Source organism: Ambystoma mexicanum, chromosome 5q (genome assembly GCF_040938575.1).
Source record: "Ambystoma mexicanum isolate Mex_15411 chromosome 5q, UKY_AmexF1_1, whole genome shotgun sequence".
In the NCBI taxonomy this organism is placed as follows: domain Eukaryota; kingdom Metazoa; phylum Chordata; class Amphibia; order Caudata; family Ambystomatidae; genus Ambystoma; species Ambystoma mexicanum.
The window spans coordinates 607,143,309-607,160,225 of NC_090933.1; the positions used below are offsets into that span (position 1 = coordinate 607,143,309).

General features: G+C 48.6%; 1 protein-coding gene across 1 annotated transcript in view; it reads right to left on the reverse strand.

Moving 5' to 3' along the window:
- The window catches only part of BPNT2 (3'(2'), 5'-bisphosphate nucleotidase 2), a 237,144-nt gene that overhangs the window by 16,340 nt on the left and 203,887 nt on the right, over positions 1–16,917 (reverse strand). The window lies entirely within an intron of this gene.

Sequence of the window (16,917 nt, forward strand, 5' to 3'; positions counted from 1 at the left end):
AATAAACCTCTCAACACAAAGGACTACTGTGAAGTGTAGTTTATGAGCTTATTAACAGTACCTGGGCCAGGTGTACAGTGCCGAGAGAGAAAACGGCAGGCGAGAAGGGGGCAAAGGCAGAAGAAAAGAGGAATGTCCTGCGGTGCTTGAAAAACCAGAGATGGTTCTCCTCAAGTTTCAGAGTGGCAGGGAGCCAGTTCCAAAGGGAGGCCTCAGCTGAAGACAGATCTACACCTAGCTCGTTGCTTTGAAAAACGACTGACCCTGAAGGAGTTCGTGGTAGAGGAGCGAAAAGAGGAGGTATTTACGAAGGGATCATTGACGGTATTCAGACACAGGCCCCAGAAATCCTTCTGGACAATGCAACAATGCAGAGGGTTTTAATTTAATTTAATCCTTGCATCCATTGGGAGCCAATGAAGGGATTTCAGAGCTGGAGAGATACGATCCCAGGGATTGAGGCCAAGGACAAGTCTTGGAGTCCTGCTCTGGATTAGTTGTAAAGGGCGGAGTGGAGGCAGGTAAATTTAGAAAGAGGCGGTTAGAGTAGTCCAACCTAGAGAGAACCAGAGCTTGGGAGACAGTGAGCTTCTGGGGGAAGGAGAGGAAAGGCAGTACCTCTGAGGCAGTGTAGTAGGAACTTTTTAGAGACGTCAGAGATGTGCGCGGAGAAGGAAAGTGTGGAGTCAAAGATGACCCTGAGGAGCTTAGCCTCACAGGTAGGGGTAATAGGAGGGCAAAGGGAGGCTCGCCAGAGGATGAGGGGAAAGGAAGGTGAAGGTGTAGCGATGACGAGGATCTCCGTCTTGTTGGCATTTAGGCCAAGATCGTTTGCGGCACACCAATCTTGAATGGCAGTTAGGCAATCAGAGGGAGAGGAGGTGGCCGAGGGCAGCCTGAAAATGAGTTAAATGTCATCAGCGTAACACTGGAAATTTGAGCAGAAAATGGCAATGCAGTGGGCGAGAGTTGCCAGGTATTGGTTAAAAAGCCAGGTCGAGCGGTTACACCCCTGGGGAACACCACAAATAGAGAGGCAGATAAATGATAGCAAGGACCCAAGCTGGACCTGCAGAGTCAGAGACGAAAGAGGTCAGCCAGGGCAGAGCCTGATCGTTGATACCCCATCTCAGAGACTGTTGATCAGGGCGATATGGTGGACCGTGTCGAAGGCAGAGGAGCGATGGAGTAAGATGAGGCCAGAGGCAAGGTTTGAGTCAAGGTTGGAGAGCAGATCTTCACAGAAGTTCAGGAGATCAGTTTCCATGCTTCTGGCAGTTCTGAAGCCAGATTGGTGGTCATGGAGAGAGCCAACAAAATCGCAAAGAAGGTTAAGCTGAGAGATGGCCAGTTTTTCCAGGAGTTTACCCAAAAAGGGAGTAATGGAAATTGGGCGATAGTTAGCCAGACAGGAAGGATCAGCTGTGGGTTTGAGGAGAGGATGCACAAGGGAGTGCTTCAGAGAGGAAGGGAAGGATCATCAAGGGCCGGAGCGAGGGTATCAATGTGGTCCTTGATGGTTTTAGAAGAAGCGGGATTAACCTGTTTTGACAAGGCTTTCACAGATCGTACTTGTCTAGCGACCTCATCCGGGGAGAAAAGAGGAAAGGACCCAGGTATTGGTTGAACAGCCAGGGGGAGAGGTTAGACCCCTGGGGAACAGTACAGGTAGAGAGAGCTAGAAGCGAGGAAGGACCCAAGTTGGACCTGGGAGGGCTGATCAGAGAGGAAGGTCGTCAGCCAAGCCAGGGCCTGGTCAGTGATACCCAGGTTATCACAGAGCCGGGTAGAGCTGGATGGCATGGTTGACTGTGTCCAAGGTAGACGAGATATCAAGTAAGATGAGGACACAGGGGGTGTTGGAATCAAGGTTGGAGAGCAGGTCTTCATGGATGTTCCGGAGAGCAGTTTGTGCTTCTGGCAGCTCTGAAGCCAGACTGATGGTCATGGAGACAACCAACAGATTAAGTGTGAAGATTCAGCTGGGAGATGGCCAGCTTTTCCAGGAGTTTGCCCAGGAAAGGAGTGATGGAGAAGTTAGCTGGCCAGGAAGGGTCGGCAGAGGATCTCTTAAGAAGAGGGTCGCAAGAGAGTGCTTCAGGGCCGAGGGGAAGACTCCAGTGGCAAAGGAGTGGTTGCAGAATTCAGCCAGAGCAGGAGCCAGGGTGTCAATGTGGTCCTTAATGGTTTGAGGAACAGGGGTGAACCTGTTTCGACAAGACTTTCATAGATTGGACTTGTCTAGAAACCTTGTCTGGGGAGAACAGGGGAAAGACAGAGAAGGAGGGGAGGAGAGGTGGCCGGAGGAAGAGCAGGGAGTAGACGGAGGGGGAGAGGAAGAGAGGGCACAGGATGTCCTGAGTTTTAGAGATGAAATGAAAAGTCAGGGCCACGCAGAGCGCCTGGGAGGGGACAGGAGAGGTATAGACTGCAGCAGGATTGGCGAGCTCCTTGCAGATTCTAAAGAGTTCAGCCGAGTTGTTAGATGCTGCGGAGACACAGGCTTGGATGTGGGCCCTCTTCTTGGTGCGGACAGAGCCGGTATTGCCTTTGAAGCAGGTGGCAGGCCAGTTCGTCAGAGGATGTACCAGAAGCGCGCCATTTCCTTTCAGCCACCCTGCACTTGTGTTTAAGGGTGACGAGGTCGGAGTCATACCAAGAGTTGCACTTGGCTTTGGGTTTCAAGGGGATCCTTATGACAGGGGCAAGAACATCGAGAGAATCAGATATAGCAGAATGGAGCATGGAGAGGGCTGTGTCCAAGTGTGTGCGAGTTGGGCCAGAGAGAGAGACAGAGAGACAGAGACTCAAGACCAGGCATTCGAAGAGTGGGCCTGCGTAGGAATGACAGATGCAGGAATCCACTCAGGGAAGATCAGGGCTATACACTCTCCTGAACGGTTGGGTCAGGATGTGGAGAGGATCTTGTAACCATCAAGGAGTAGAGTGTCAAAGCTCGTGACAGTGCAGGCCGTGAACAATGTCTGGGTGAGACCAAGGACATCAAGGTCATGTTCCTCCAGGAGGGAGCAGATGTCAGCAGTGTTCGACAGCTCAGCGAGGGTTTAGAGTGGCTATGTGGAGAAGGTTGCCGTCCTTGAAAGACTTCTGGGGAGGGGTACAAATCAGAGGTACGCCCTGCGGAGGTGTAGAAGCAGCCTGAGGTAGGGCAGAAGAGGAAGGAAGTGAGGGCAAGGAAGTTGTGGAGGGAGGGGACGGGATAGCAGGAGAAGAAAGGAAATTAATGAGGGGCGGGAAGAGTCCATCAAAGAGAAGGTTGGCTTGAGGGCCTTGGACCAAGACAGTAATGAGTGGAAGGAGGCAGCATTTTGAATTCCCCCTCCCCCATTCCTACACTTCCTGGGTAGGCCCAGTTGCGGCTGCTTTGGGTTCAGGGCCCCAGCCCACTCGTGCAGGAATACCCCTAGGAACTATGACCCCTTCCTGAGACAGCTTAAGACCAGAATTGAACGACACTCCATTTCTTAAGCTACCGACTCCATTTTGTAATGGCAGGACAGTTGTGTAGTTCCAACGCAGGCCTGCAGCTCTCCCAGCCAGGCGCACACAGCGAGCAAGCTACTCCCCCCACCTCCTCCCCTTTGCTGTCTCTGCAGTTGTTTGGTTCTCATGAGACTAGCTGTGAGAATGCAACAAACTTTACACTGCATCTTCTGCCTTCTGTCTCACTTCATTGACCCAGATACAGCCCTGAGCAGGGGCCAGAGCAAAAGCCATCCATCTCTATAAACCTGCCCCCACACCCAACAGACCCTGGCCATAAAGAACACCATCCCCATATTCTTTAAGATAGGGTTGACAGTAAGACAAAACCCTCGAGTCTGATTGATTGTTCGCGCCTTAATGAGTAAAGAGCCAACGTGCCTTTTTGCATGCAAGATAATGTAAAATTAATAATGGGGCAATAAGCATACTAGCAAACGATATAACATGTGTAATAAGTTCTCACGTTAATGCTCGATTATGAAAGGGTAATGTATATTAACATATGGTATAATGTTGCTCCTAGAAATAAGATTGCAACAAGATGCATAACCAGCATAATACTGTACACGCCAGCACTAAGCTACCGCATTTCTTTAAGTTCAAATGTAAATGTATGTACGATTTAGTGTAAACGTAATATAGCAACCAATTACTCTCACCAAATTGCAAGATGGGTTGAAGTCGCATGCACAGACTCAGTCATGAACTGTTTTAATGAAGGATGAACACTAATTCAAGTACACGTTTAATTGCTTGATGAGTTTGTTACAATGAGAATATTTAGCCAGCTAGAAAATATAGTATATTCTAAATCAATATAACCTGAATGTAACATAGTAAGCCACGTATAAAGACCCGTATGTAGGAACTCTTTCTGAAGGCCCTGTTTCTTTGTGCAACGCGGAACTATTTTGCAAAGAGGTTTCGATTCTCCTCTACCCTTCATGGTGTCAAGGTAGATTAGTATAGATTTGATGTTCCGACAACCGACCACTAAACCCCCCACAATGAAATGTATCCCCATGATGGTATGTGCCTCCTGTGACCTATTTTATCCAGTCATAGATTTAGAGCCCTCTTTGTTGTTCATCAGATGGACATCCCAGATCACAGTGACCTCAAGAGCTTTACCTCTTTGATCATTATATTCTGAACTGTCTGAACAGATGAAGCGCTGGATTTAATGGATGAATCTTAACCTATGCCCAATAATAAATTAACCTGTATGTGAACCACGTTTTCATAAGTGTTTAAGCCACAGGTCTTAAAGCTCACTGGATAAGCAGATTACGGTAATGAATGAATGGGAATGTGTGGCCACAAGGGCACATGTCAAATGGATATTTAACAAAGTATCACAAGTTGCCGATCCAACATACCAGTTCGATGAGCCCAGCTGACCGATTGACCCAATAAGAGTCCGACACACCACGTGTTCTCAAGCCAACAAGCGCCTCCAACCCTATGGCACCTATAGGTGTTCATCCCTAGTGAGCAATCCCAACTGCTATGTGCCAATTAGGCCTTCCCTCTGCTTGATGACAATTTTTCTGTATAAAAGTAAATTGTAACATCTTTTCTGCTCTAGATTCTGCTTGCCCCATTTTAGATAAAGCCTTTGATATAACCAGCACTTGGACTTGGTCTCATTCCCTCCTGGGGTGTGTTTTGATTGACTCCATTGGAAGAATTAATGTATTTTGGGGGGCCTCTCCCTTACAGTACCATTCCATGAATGATAACCTTTGAGGAGTGGAAGGAGGCCAGGAGGACCTCCCACCGGATGCCACCATTAATGGGATAGGAAGAAGGGAGAGAGCACAGACCATACGAGTCTATAGGGCTGGCGAAGGAACGACAGAGGATGTCGATGAAAGTTTGCCTGGAGCAGTCACTGGTATAGGTGTCGGCGATAGGGAGGCCTAGGTTGGAGACCAGGATACTTCTTCCTACCGGATTTAGTGAGGAGAGCAGGATGGTCGATAAAGAAGCTGTTAGAAAAGATAGGAGAGACAGAGCACCATAGAGTCGGTGGGGAGAGAAGAGGAGGGGAGTGGGAAGGGTTAGGGGAGAACACTAGGGAAGGATACAGGCCATGGTGTAAGCAGACGAGACAAGTAGGCAATTGGACAAGACGACAGGCACGTAGATAGTGGTAGAAAGGTTTGCTTGATGAGTGCTTTGCTAGGAGGCAAAGCCACAGACGGCAAAACCATCACAATGCAATATTTGAAAGAGGAGAAAAACAGAGTCCCGAATAGTGGGGAAAAGGCCTAGGTTTCACAATGCAATTTTTTGAAACAGAGAAAAAAAAAACGAAGTTTGCCGAAAGCCAAAGGCTGTGGCCACGAAGTGGATGTAAAAGAAACCAATTAGGGGAACATATACAGTGGGCATGGCCGAAGTCTGTTGGCATGGGCGAAGGCCACCGCTAGTGGCATGCAAAAAAACACAAACAATGGTATAACAAAACCCTGAAATTCACTGAAAAAACCGTACTTAAGGTGGAGTTAGGTTGCACAGATTTAACGCAACAAAACACTTGAAATCCAGTGGATGTGGGAAGTCATGACCAGCTTAACTCAGCACGTTCCCGTTGCAAAGCCCATAAGCACATACATATTAGAAGAGAAGGGATTCACAATGACATACAAAATGGCATAATGCAGAATGCGCAGAGATATGCTGATCAGGACTTCCTACATCAGCTAAATTGCAAGTGTTTTGTTGCGTTAAATCTGCCCAACTTAACTATACTTTAACTAAAGTATGGCATATATTCCTTACTTTAATATTTCTGAAGCTTGTACCTGCTTAGATTCACATGCTTTGCATAGGCTGACATCTATTGGTAGGTGCATAGTATTGCATGACTTGTTTTCGAAGATCGAAAAAGGATGCCGACTGGGCGCGTCTTTAATACTAGCCCTAGTGTGACGTGTGCTGTAGCCATGGTCCTTCACACATCCAGGTCCCTCAGACGGTTTTGTTTCTGACACAAGGGCGCATTTAGTGTATTCATGAGTAAAGAAAGGTACGTAAAGATGCAAGATGTCTATGAACATTCAAATGAGGGGGGGGAGAAAGGGTGGATGCATGTGAATCTAAATATACTGTAATCGTATTTTTGATGCTAGTAAGTAAAGTATGCCTTCCGAGACTTGTGGATTTGCTTAGAATCACAAGCTTTACATAGACTAGGGAGCCTGAAGGTGGTGGGTTGTTGGAAGGTACAGTGGCAAAAAGAGGTCTTAACACTGTTCATCCCACCTGTGAATCACCCCTTGAATGTGCATCTAAGCAGTAATGCTGTGTGAAGGTGTGAATTGAACTCCAAGTACCTGCTTTGCAAATACCATCTAAGGGCATATTTGCAATGAAAGCTAGAGTAGCCCTGGTACTTCGAGTTGTGTGTGTTCTGGGTTTGAATGGTAAGGTTCTCTTGGACATTGATTTGGATGAATTTGACACTCCATTTTGAAAAAGCCAACTTGGAGACAGGATCCCCTTTTCTTGCAACGAGGGAAAAAAAGAATTGATATGTGCCTCAATGGTTTGGTCTAGTTAATACATCACTGCGCTCCTGACGTCTAGTGTATAGAGACTTTTTTCTGTGAATTGTGAGGATTCTGAAATAAAGTATTACATTTGATGGATTGACATGGAACTTTGAAATAAATGTAGGAGAGAAACATGGATGTGTACGTAACACAACCTTGTCTTTGTGAGTAATAATAAACGTATCTTGAACGGAGAGAGCTTGCAGTATGCGGACCCTCCTAATTTAAGTGATGGCAACAAGAAAAGCAGTCTTATAAGCAAGGTGTTAAAGACTGGCTTCAAAGGTGTACCCCATCAGTTTTGCAAGATTAAGATCCCAATCCGGAGAAGGATTGGAAATTGGCGGGTGTAGCTTCTTAACCCCCTACATAAAGGCTTTCACCACAAACATTCGACCATGAGATTTTACTCTGAGATGTGGTATGTGTTGAAGGTGCTACTAGATGAACCAATTAAAAAAAAACCTGAATCCAGCAGATAAAGGAGATGGTGTACTTTATGTGAAATTAAGCAGTCAATGCAGTTGCATGTTCCGTACCACAAAACAAAGCGTTGCCATTTGTTGAAATAGCAGGGTCTTGTATTGGGCTTACATGCCTCCTTTAAGACGTCCATACACCCTTAGGTGAAGTTCAAGTGTCCAAATGCTATGACTTCAGGAGCCAAGCTGCCAAGTTAAGTGTTTGTGGACATGGATGCAGTGGTGTCCCCTTATGTTGGGATATGTTGTAAGGGCACAATAGTTTGACTGGTGGGCAAAGACACATTGTCAATAGGTGTGAGAACAAGGTCTGATGTGCCCACATTAGTGCGGTTAGGATCATGTTGACATTTTGTGAACTGTCTGGTATAGAAGTGGTGCAGGAGGAAAAGCGTACACAAATATCCCAGACCAAGTCATCCATAGTGCGTTCCCCTTGTACCCTGTCTGGGAATTTCTGGATGCGTAGTCTAGAACATATTGCATTTGAGTGCCCAATTCCAGATGTTCTGAGCGATGTGAAAATCCTATGGATCCCTCACTGAAACCCTGCCTAAAGTCTCCTCCCAGGTGGTCAGGGAAATGCAGATGCTCTGGTGTATTGTGGGAGGATCACCTGGGAGGAGAAAGGGACCAGGGTGGTGAGGTGATCCCGTGGGATGAGATACAATATTTGCCCTCTAAAATGAAGTGCCGTTATGGATTGCCAGAATAGGCATATTGCCATTATAGTGTCCCTGACACCCCTATAAGATATGTGACCCGGGGAACAAGCTCTGTTATATCTGATCAAACCTTGTCAATAGAAAGACCTTTTCAGAATAAATACCCTCCTTACCCCAAGGTATAACACAGAAGGATCTAGGGAAAATGAATTAAAATTAATATCCTCTTCTGTAACAACCAATTATAACAGTCCATCTTTTAATAATTTTAAGGGAAATAAATCTACCCTTAAAAAGAGCTAAATTAATGAAAAAAATGAACTTTCCTGAAGGGGACTACAAGTCCAAGAATTCCAGAAGTACTGGTACGAGGAAGAGGGCTGAAGAGGCATGCTGTACCAGTAGTTAGGCAATGCAATGAACGCTAACAGCCCAGACCGGAAGGAACCTGGGAGGCATAAAAGGCCCACTCAGGTGCAGGCAATTGGAAGGAGTGGAAGGAGCTGGAACTGTGACTGGAATGCTATCTGTAGCAGAAGAAAGAAGGCACGAGGCTGGCAAACCAAGCAGAAGTGGAAGAACAAGAGGGACGACGGAACATGGAGACAGCAGATTTCAGCTGCTTGTTCGGAGAGGGTCCTGTTCCCCCATACATGGAGAGCCCCCTTTCTCCACGTGAGCAAGAATGCCATGGTTGCCGAGCTGTGGACATTCAGGAGACCGAGGCAAGAAGCAATTGTCAAGCCATGGGTCTCGGGAGCGAGAGGGGCTCCCAAAACATGTGGCCAGGCCAGCGACGTTTACTGTAGAAGGGTGTAGGTCCCCAGCACGCCAAAAGCAGTAGAGGTTGTGTCAGAATTCGGAAAAGCAGTGAGACCCGCAGTACAAGTGTATAAGAAGCTGGTGAGTGAAGCACAGCAGTCACATTGCCAGTAACAGTATCCAGCTCCCCGTTAACTCACATAAGATTAAGCGAGTAGAGGTTGTTTGCTGCAGTTAAAAGTCCCTGAACAATGAAAATATAGCACTCACGTGTAACTTGAAAAGCATTTTGCTCGCATGCGAAGCCAATGTTGACTGAAACCATTGTTCCATTATTAAAAGACAGTTTCCTAGTTGGAGGAGTGGTTGAGTGTTCCTAATTACGGAGAGGGAACGCCTCCAAGACCATTACCAAATACCTAACCTTTCCAATATAGGAATTACAATTTTTAACCCCTTAAGTGCGAGATATCTTGTCATCTGCAGTGCTAACCTTTTGGGGGGCTGATGCCCCCCCTGCTGCTCTCTGGATTTCCCCAACCCCCAGGCAGTGAAGTGGAGGACTCCCTTCCGTACCTGGGGGTTGCCATGGTGACGTCTTCACTTTAGGATATCTGTAACGCGCAACCACGGACCCGGAAGCTTATGGGCGCACAATAAGAAGACTGACATACATACAAAACAGACATTTTAACATCATCCTACATAAAAAGGCCTGATTGTCCAGCTGGATAGATAAGGTCAATTAACAGAATAAAACTTCTTTAGTTTTTTTTCCTAAAAACCTCTGTTGAATTGGTATCTCTTAGGTCAAGGGGAAAGGCATTCCAAGCCCTTGGTGCAGCTTTCACAAAGGCTCCATTCATTGCTTTACTGGTGTTACACGTGGGTATTTTTAATTGATACGTATTGTTAGATCTAAGCAATCTTACATGCAAACTGGCAATGTCCTACACAACATTTTTGAGTTATGAGAAGCAAGTGATATTGCACCCTAGATTCCACCGGTAGCCACTGCAAGCTCCTTCCAGCGTCCGAAATGTGATCTCTCCATTTGAGGTTGAGTCGTTTAACCACTCTAACTGCACTATTCTGGATCACGTGTAGACGGTTGCATTCAGTTTGAGAAACCAATCAGCGAACTACAATAGTCAATCTTTGATCCTACTATTATTTCTGCATTCTTTTTAAATATATATGGCCAGAGATGAGCTAGAAGTTTAATGTAGTAGTCTGAGGAGGAAACCAGGCTACTCACTTGCGCCTTCATATTTAAATTCCAATCGAGTACTTTGATTTTTTGGTGGCAATGTAACAATATGCAATTGAAAAGCATTCATAGGTAGGTCCTAACTTATTTATTTTATTTTGTTTGCCGACCACCGTAAGTTCCGTCTTTTCCATTTAAAGCCAGTCCATTCTGCAGCATCCAGGTTTGTAGGCGGTCATAAACCTTATCAATGGAGAGTTCATGATCACATGTAATTCTGTGAAGAGAATGACACATTGAGTGTCATCCACATAGTTTGTAAAGGCTACACAATTCTGCTCCAGAAGATCAAAGAAAGGCACTGTAAAGATATTATATAGGAAGGGGCCGCACACGCACCCTGGAGAAAGCCATAAGTCAGAACGACTGGCATCGCCTCCGCCTCTCCGCTGTACACTCTACACTGTCATGCAGAAAGGAGGAAATCCACTGTGCAGCGCGGTCTGAAACATGTGCCACTTCCTTCACCCTAGTGATGAGAATGGAGTGATCAACCAGGTCAAAGGCAGCAGATAGGTCTAACAGCATAAGGAGCAGTGCCCGACATCATCAGGAAATTCAGTTTGCATGCTTTACATGCTGAAGTCAAAAGGCTTCAGCATGTACTGCAAGGGAATTTTTTGTCCAATTTGGCTATATGAGGGCTCGTTGGAATCCCCACTGGACTACCAGGGAATTTAATTTGGGGGTGCTCCCCCTAAAGCCCCCCAGCCAAACAGGCCCCCACCAAAATAATAAAATGAAAGCACAATGTTTTGCCTTCTTTGGGGGCAGATGGGTGCAGGTGGGGGATGGGAGAGAAGGGGGCTGAATCCATGCCTGTGGGCCAGCCCCCGTCAGCAAAAGGAGGGGCAGATACTTTATGCTTCCCTGGGGGGCAAAGTGAGGGCCTGGCCCCATTTCGCCAACCATGGGAAGCATAAAGAAGCACTAGGCCACCAGGGAAAGGATTTTTGGGGGTGGGCGCTGTTCTGGCCCATCGCAGCACTTCCGGCCGTCTGGATCTCTCGCTGAGCCACATTAGCACTTTTCCCTCCGGGGAGGGGTGAGGACCCAGCCAGGTCACCTCATGACTGTCAAGGGGCGGTCGACCCGTACAAGGCAGATGCCCAAGGCTGGGGGCAGCATCCGCGGCCATCCAGGAGCTCTGGTCATACCGCATTACAGCATTTCCCTCTGAGGAGGGATGGGGACCCTGCCGGGGCTCCCTAGGACCGCTGATGAACTTGGGGACGGTCAACCAACAAGGGAGACAGGCGCCCAAGGCCTGGGACAACACCCCTGACCTTTATGGAGCTCAGGCCGTGCCACATTCCAGCGTTTCTCTCTGGGGAGTGATTGACACACTGTCGGGGCTCCCTGGTGGGTAAAAGATGCAACGCAGGCCAGCCAGAGCTCCAGGATGGTTTGGTGTGATGTCTCTGGCCTTGGGCGCCTGTCTCTGATGTGGGTCGACCATCCCAAAGTCCAGCGGCGGTACCACGGAGCGCCGGCAGGATCACAACCTCTTCCCAGCGGGAAAAGCTGGGCTGTAGCCCAGGCAGAGTCCCAGGACAGCTGGGGGTGATGTCACACTCCTTGGGCGCATGTCTCCCATGTGTGTATTCCCCAAGACAAGCAGCGGTCTCAGGGAACCCCAGCAGGGTCCCCATCAATCCCCAGAAGGGCATGCTGTAACATAGGCCAGAGGTCCAGGACGATCGGGGTGATGTCCCTGGGCCTTGGACACCCGTCTCCCATTTGGGTCGACCGTCCAGTCCAGTGGCGGTCCGTGTGAGCCCCGACATGATCTCCATCCCTCCCTGGAGGGAAAACCTGTAACAGAGCATCAGGATAGTCAGGCGATATACCCGGCTTCTGGCACATGTTTCCCCATGTAGGTCGACCGTCCACAAGTCAATCGGTGGTCCTAGGGAGCCCGAGCAGTGTGCCAATCCCTCCCTGGAGATAAAAGCTGTAAAGCAGCACAGCTAGAGCTCCAGGACCGCCAGGGGTGCTGCCTCTGGGCTTGGGCGCCTGTCTCCCTTGTTGGTTGACCAGCCCCATGTTCAGCGGTGGTCCCAGGGAGCCCTGGCGGCGTCCCTGCAGGAAGTTATGGTGACCCTGCCGGGACTCCCCGGGACAGCCACTAGACTTGGGGATGGTCAACCAACAGGGAAGACAGGTGTCCAAACCCAGAGGCAGAAACCCCCCCCCCCCCCGCCGTCCCGGAGGTCGGGCTGGCCCGAGTTACAGCTTTTCCCTCGGGGAAGGACTGCGCACCCTGCCGGGGCTGACTAGGACCCCCGCTGAACTTGGGGATGGTCGCCCAACATATTCCAACATCCTGACAATCTTGGAATAGGTCATGTTATGGCTGATCAGTTATATCAATGACAGTACAAGTGGGTAATTTGTGTAATATGTGTAACCTAGGAGACTGTGCTGGTGGTTCTCCTTCTGCTAGTAAAGACTTCTGTCTTACAAGATAGCGTCCCATAAATGTTAGAAAGGAGGAAACCTTGTCCATTGTCTTCTCAAAACACTCCCTGGACCATGAGCCTGTTCTGGGAGAGGAAAAATAGCGTCTGGATCAACACTCTGCTTTTTTTTGTTCAGTAGCGCCTGAGATAAAAGAAAGGAGGCTTTAGTATACTCCAGTGTTTTGTGTATAGAGGGTGTTATTGAAGCAGTAACATATCTAGAAGTTTGGGTGTCTCTGGAGGGTTCCCGAGAGGTCCCTGTGCGTTTTCCTGGGCTAATACCAGGTTTTTGTGTTTATGACCGTTTCGTCGGACACAAAACATGTTCCGTTGAGTCTGTGCACAGCAATCAGTGCCTGTTTTTCATTCTTACCATAGACTGGATACAGTGCAGCAGCCTTGCAGCAGCCTTATGATGTGTGGAGTCGGAAGGCCTTGACGTGCCTTCTGTTGGTGTGGCCTTTTCTTAACACAGAATTGCTGGGGGATGTGTGTTTAGGAAGTTTGTTTCCCTCCCCCGCCCCCCCGTGAAGAGTGTGCTTATATGCGTCTTTGTTGCCAGGTGTTTTCCACATAGTAGTGCGCTGGGCCTGCTTAGCAGAGATGGGGACCGGCATGCAGGAGTCTGACTCCTCTTGAAAGTCTTTGGCTTCCGAAACCGAGCCGTAGCTACCTTGGTCTTCCTCATTTGATGCAAAGGTGCCGGTGAGAGGTTCCAGAATCTGCCTGCATGGCATAGTCCGGCTACCGTTTATTATCTTTAAGCTTCTTTTTTTTTTTAATTTCTTTGTTTTCTTTTAACAACAAAACACATAACATACAAACAACCTTAACATAAATGGCTTATTGGCACTTCGTACGGATCTTGCCCTTCCATTGTAGTTTTATGGTCCCCCCCCCCGCCCCCCCCCCCCAACGACCTTGTTGGTTCAGTCCGGACCTCCCGTTGGGTCGAGCACCAGGTCTGGTACGCATAATGTTCTATTCTTGGGCTTCGTGCTTGGCCTTGCTATTTCATTCACGGACCCTCCGTTTCCGAAGGATCTTCAGAGTTTCCCTCCTACGGGTGGCCAAAGAGGTCTTGTATTAGTGTGTTCCATGCAGTCAACTTGTGCGCAGTTTCACCTCCCCCCCCCCCCCCTTATCGCTGCTCTTGTCCACCCCACGGTCTCTGCCTGCGTCCACTTCTGAAGGTTTGAGCACCATGCTTCTACACGCGGGTCCTCCTTTGACTCCATGTCATTGCCATCTTTCTCTTGGCCAGTATACTTATTAAATCTTTCATCTTCGCCAGATGCGATTCGTGCTTACCCCCTCTCGAGAAGAGGCCCAGTAGGTACTTTTCGGAGTATTCCGCCTGGATTTGAAGTCTGCTTCCTGCTACCTTAAGTCTGATCCCGTCCCAGAACTCTTGCATCACTGGGCAGGACCAGAACATGTGTACCATGTCCGCTTCTTCCGACGAGCAGCGGGGGCACCCGCTCTGGCCTCCTATCTGGACCTTTATTCATCTTTTTGGGTGCGAGATACGCTCTGTGTGTTACGTATAGCTGTGCCTGCATAAATCTTGCATTTGTGGATACCTTTTTTGGGTATCGTAGGGCCCTGGTCCATTCTTGATCGCTGAGGGGTCTCCCCAACTCCTCCTCCCAACGCTGCCTCGTGTGTTGTTCCTGTGGGTTTTTGACTTTCAGTAGCTGTTCATATAACCTGGAGGTTGTGTGCGTTCCCTCTGCAATGTCATACCATACGTCTAATGCCGTTTCCTCATCCTGGTCTTCCCAATCTGGCCATCTTCTCGTGAGGTTTCTCAGCATGCCGGTATATAGGATGAATTCACCCACATGTATTTCATATTCGTCTACCATTTCGTGGAAGTCTGCCCACCTTCCCTCCCTTCTCAGGTCTCCGATTTGTGCTACACCTTTAGCCTCCCACTGTGCTCGATATGTTGCTAATGTATTTGTGTTCCCTCCCAGGAGACCCGCTAGAGGGATTTGCGTTGACTGAGGATCTTTTACCCCTTGGAGTTTCCACACTCTATTCCATAAGTCCACTGCAATGTTGAGCATGTTCGGCAGGGTTCTGAGCCGGGGTCTGTCGAGCCATAGTATTTCCCTTAGATAATACTGTTTCAGTGCTGGCTGGAAAATGTGTGCGTCTATTGTTTCGTCTTCCCCCAGCCATTTTACTGCAAATCGCAGCTGCCCCGCCAAGTAGTACCTCTCGAAGTCCGGTAGTCTGATACTCCCCTCTTCGTAGTCCTTCTGCAGGGTCCTTATTGCAATCCTATTTCTCCCCCCTCCCTAAAGTAATGAACGCGTTATCGTGTTTAGTTTAGTGAAAAAGGCCCTGGGTATGCTGTATGGGATGTTCGTGAGGAAGTATAATAGGCGGGGTAGCACCACCATTTTCAGGAGGGCTGCTCTTCCCATCATTCCCAGTGGGAGTGCCCCCCAGAAGGTCATTGACCACCGTGTTCTTTCTAGAGCAACAAGTGTGTTGGATGTATGGGTATCAGCGGTGTCATGATGTATCCCTATACCCAAATATTTGAAGGTGCGGGGCGCCCATGTCAGACCCAGGTCCGGCAGACAATGTGGGGGGACGTGTTTTAGACCTGCCAAGGGGAAGACGAGGGACTTCTTTTTATTAATCGCTATGCCCAAAAGCCTGGTGTACCCCCCCCCGATAGCTCCTAGGAGACAGGGTAGGTTTGTGGTTGGCTTGCTTACGAATAGGAGCATATCTCATCCACGTATAGCGAGATTTGGTGGAGTACCCCATCTATGTCCAGTCCGGTGTGTCTATATTCTGCTCTAAGGAACACCGCAAATGGCTGTAGGGCCAGAATATATAACATTGGCGATAGCGGGCACCCCTGCTTGGTTCCCCTATGTATCTTCCAGTCCTCGGAAATGAATCGCCCAGTTTTCACCCTTGCTCTGGGTTCCTTATATAATAACCTGATCCATCGGAGGTACCCCTCCCCGATACCAAAGTGGGCGGGTACACCCACCAGCCATTCCCAACGCACAGAGTAGAAAGCTTTGACAGCGTCCAAAGACACTATTACGCTCTCGTCTTGCAGTCGATTTGTCTCATCTATCACGTGGTGAAGTCTGTGGAGGTTCCAGGATGTGTACCTTCCCGGAACATAGCCCGTTTGGATCAGCGTGGATATTTCCTGTTTTAAGCGGTTGGCTAGGACTGTTGTTAGTATTTTAGCATCCTGATTAATAAGGGATATCGACCTATAGGAGGCTCATTTCCTAGGGGGCTTCCCTGGTTTGAGAATCGGGACAATTATTGATTCCGACAGGCTTGTCGGGAGACGCAAGGTCTCATATGCGTCTTGGAATGTCTCTAGTAGTTTCGGGGCAATGGTGCTCTTGTAAGTCTTGTAGAACTCTCCCGAAAGCCCATCCGGGCCCGGGGTTTTGCCGGTGAGAAGTTCTGTGATCACAGTCTCTTTCTTCCACTGTGAGGGGTGCATCCAGTAGCTGAACCTGTTCTTACTCTAGCCTCGGCAACCCTATTTCTACCAGTGCATCTGCTATGTCCTCCGGATCTATTTCCGGATTCAGGGCGTACAGTTGCTCATAGAAACGCGCAACATAGCGTTAATGTGCTCTTGGTCCCTGATCACTGTCCCGGTGTCTTCTAGCACCGTTATGGGATCTTTTTTACTCTCCTGTCTGGTGAGCCAGGCGTCTACTAGGTTTATCCCCTTCCGCGTGTAACCGCTGTAGGTACCTCCCATAGTTTAGCCTCCCTAGTTTTTCCCAGAGCAACATACATTTAGTCCGCAGCTCTATCAGCTCTCCCGGTTCCTCCCCCTCTAGCCCTGCTCATCGAATTCGATCACCCTCTCGAGTTCATTCAACTCCCTCATGGCCGCTCCCGTCAATCCTCCTGTTTCGCCTATTGCCGCTCCCCTTATTACCACCTTAAATGCGTCCCATCATACGGCGCCACTCTCAACACTGCCCTCGTTCTGCTCGAAATAATCATCGATCACCTCCTGGAGGTGTTCCTCAAACTCACCCTCTCTCAGGGCCTCTGCTCGAAGTCGCCATGTTGGGATAGGGGCTTTCCTATTGGTGTGTGCCCATGTCGCCACTATTGGGGCATGATCAGAGAGTGTGCGTGCTTTAATGGCGATTCCCGTGATATCTTGTAGTGATTCCCTGCCCGCGAATATATAGT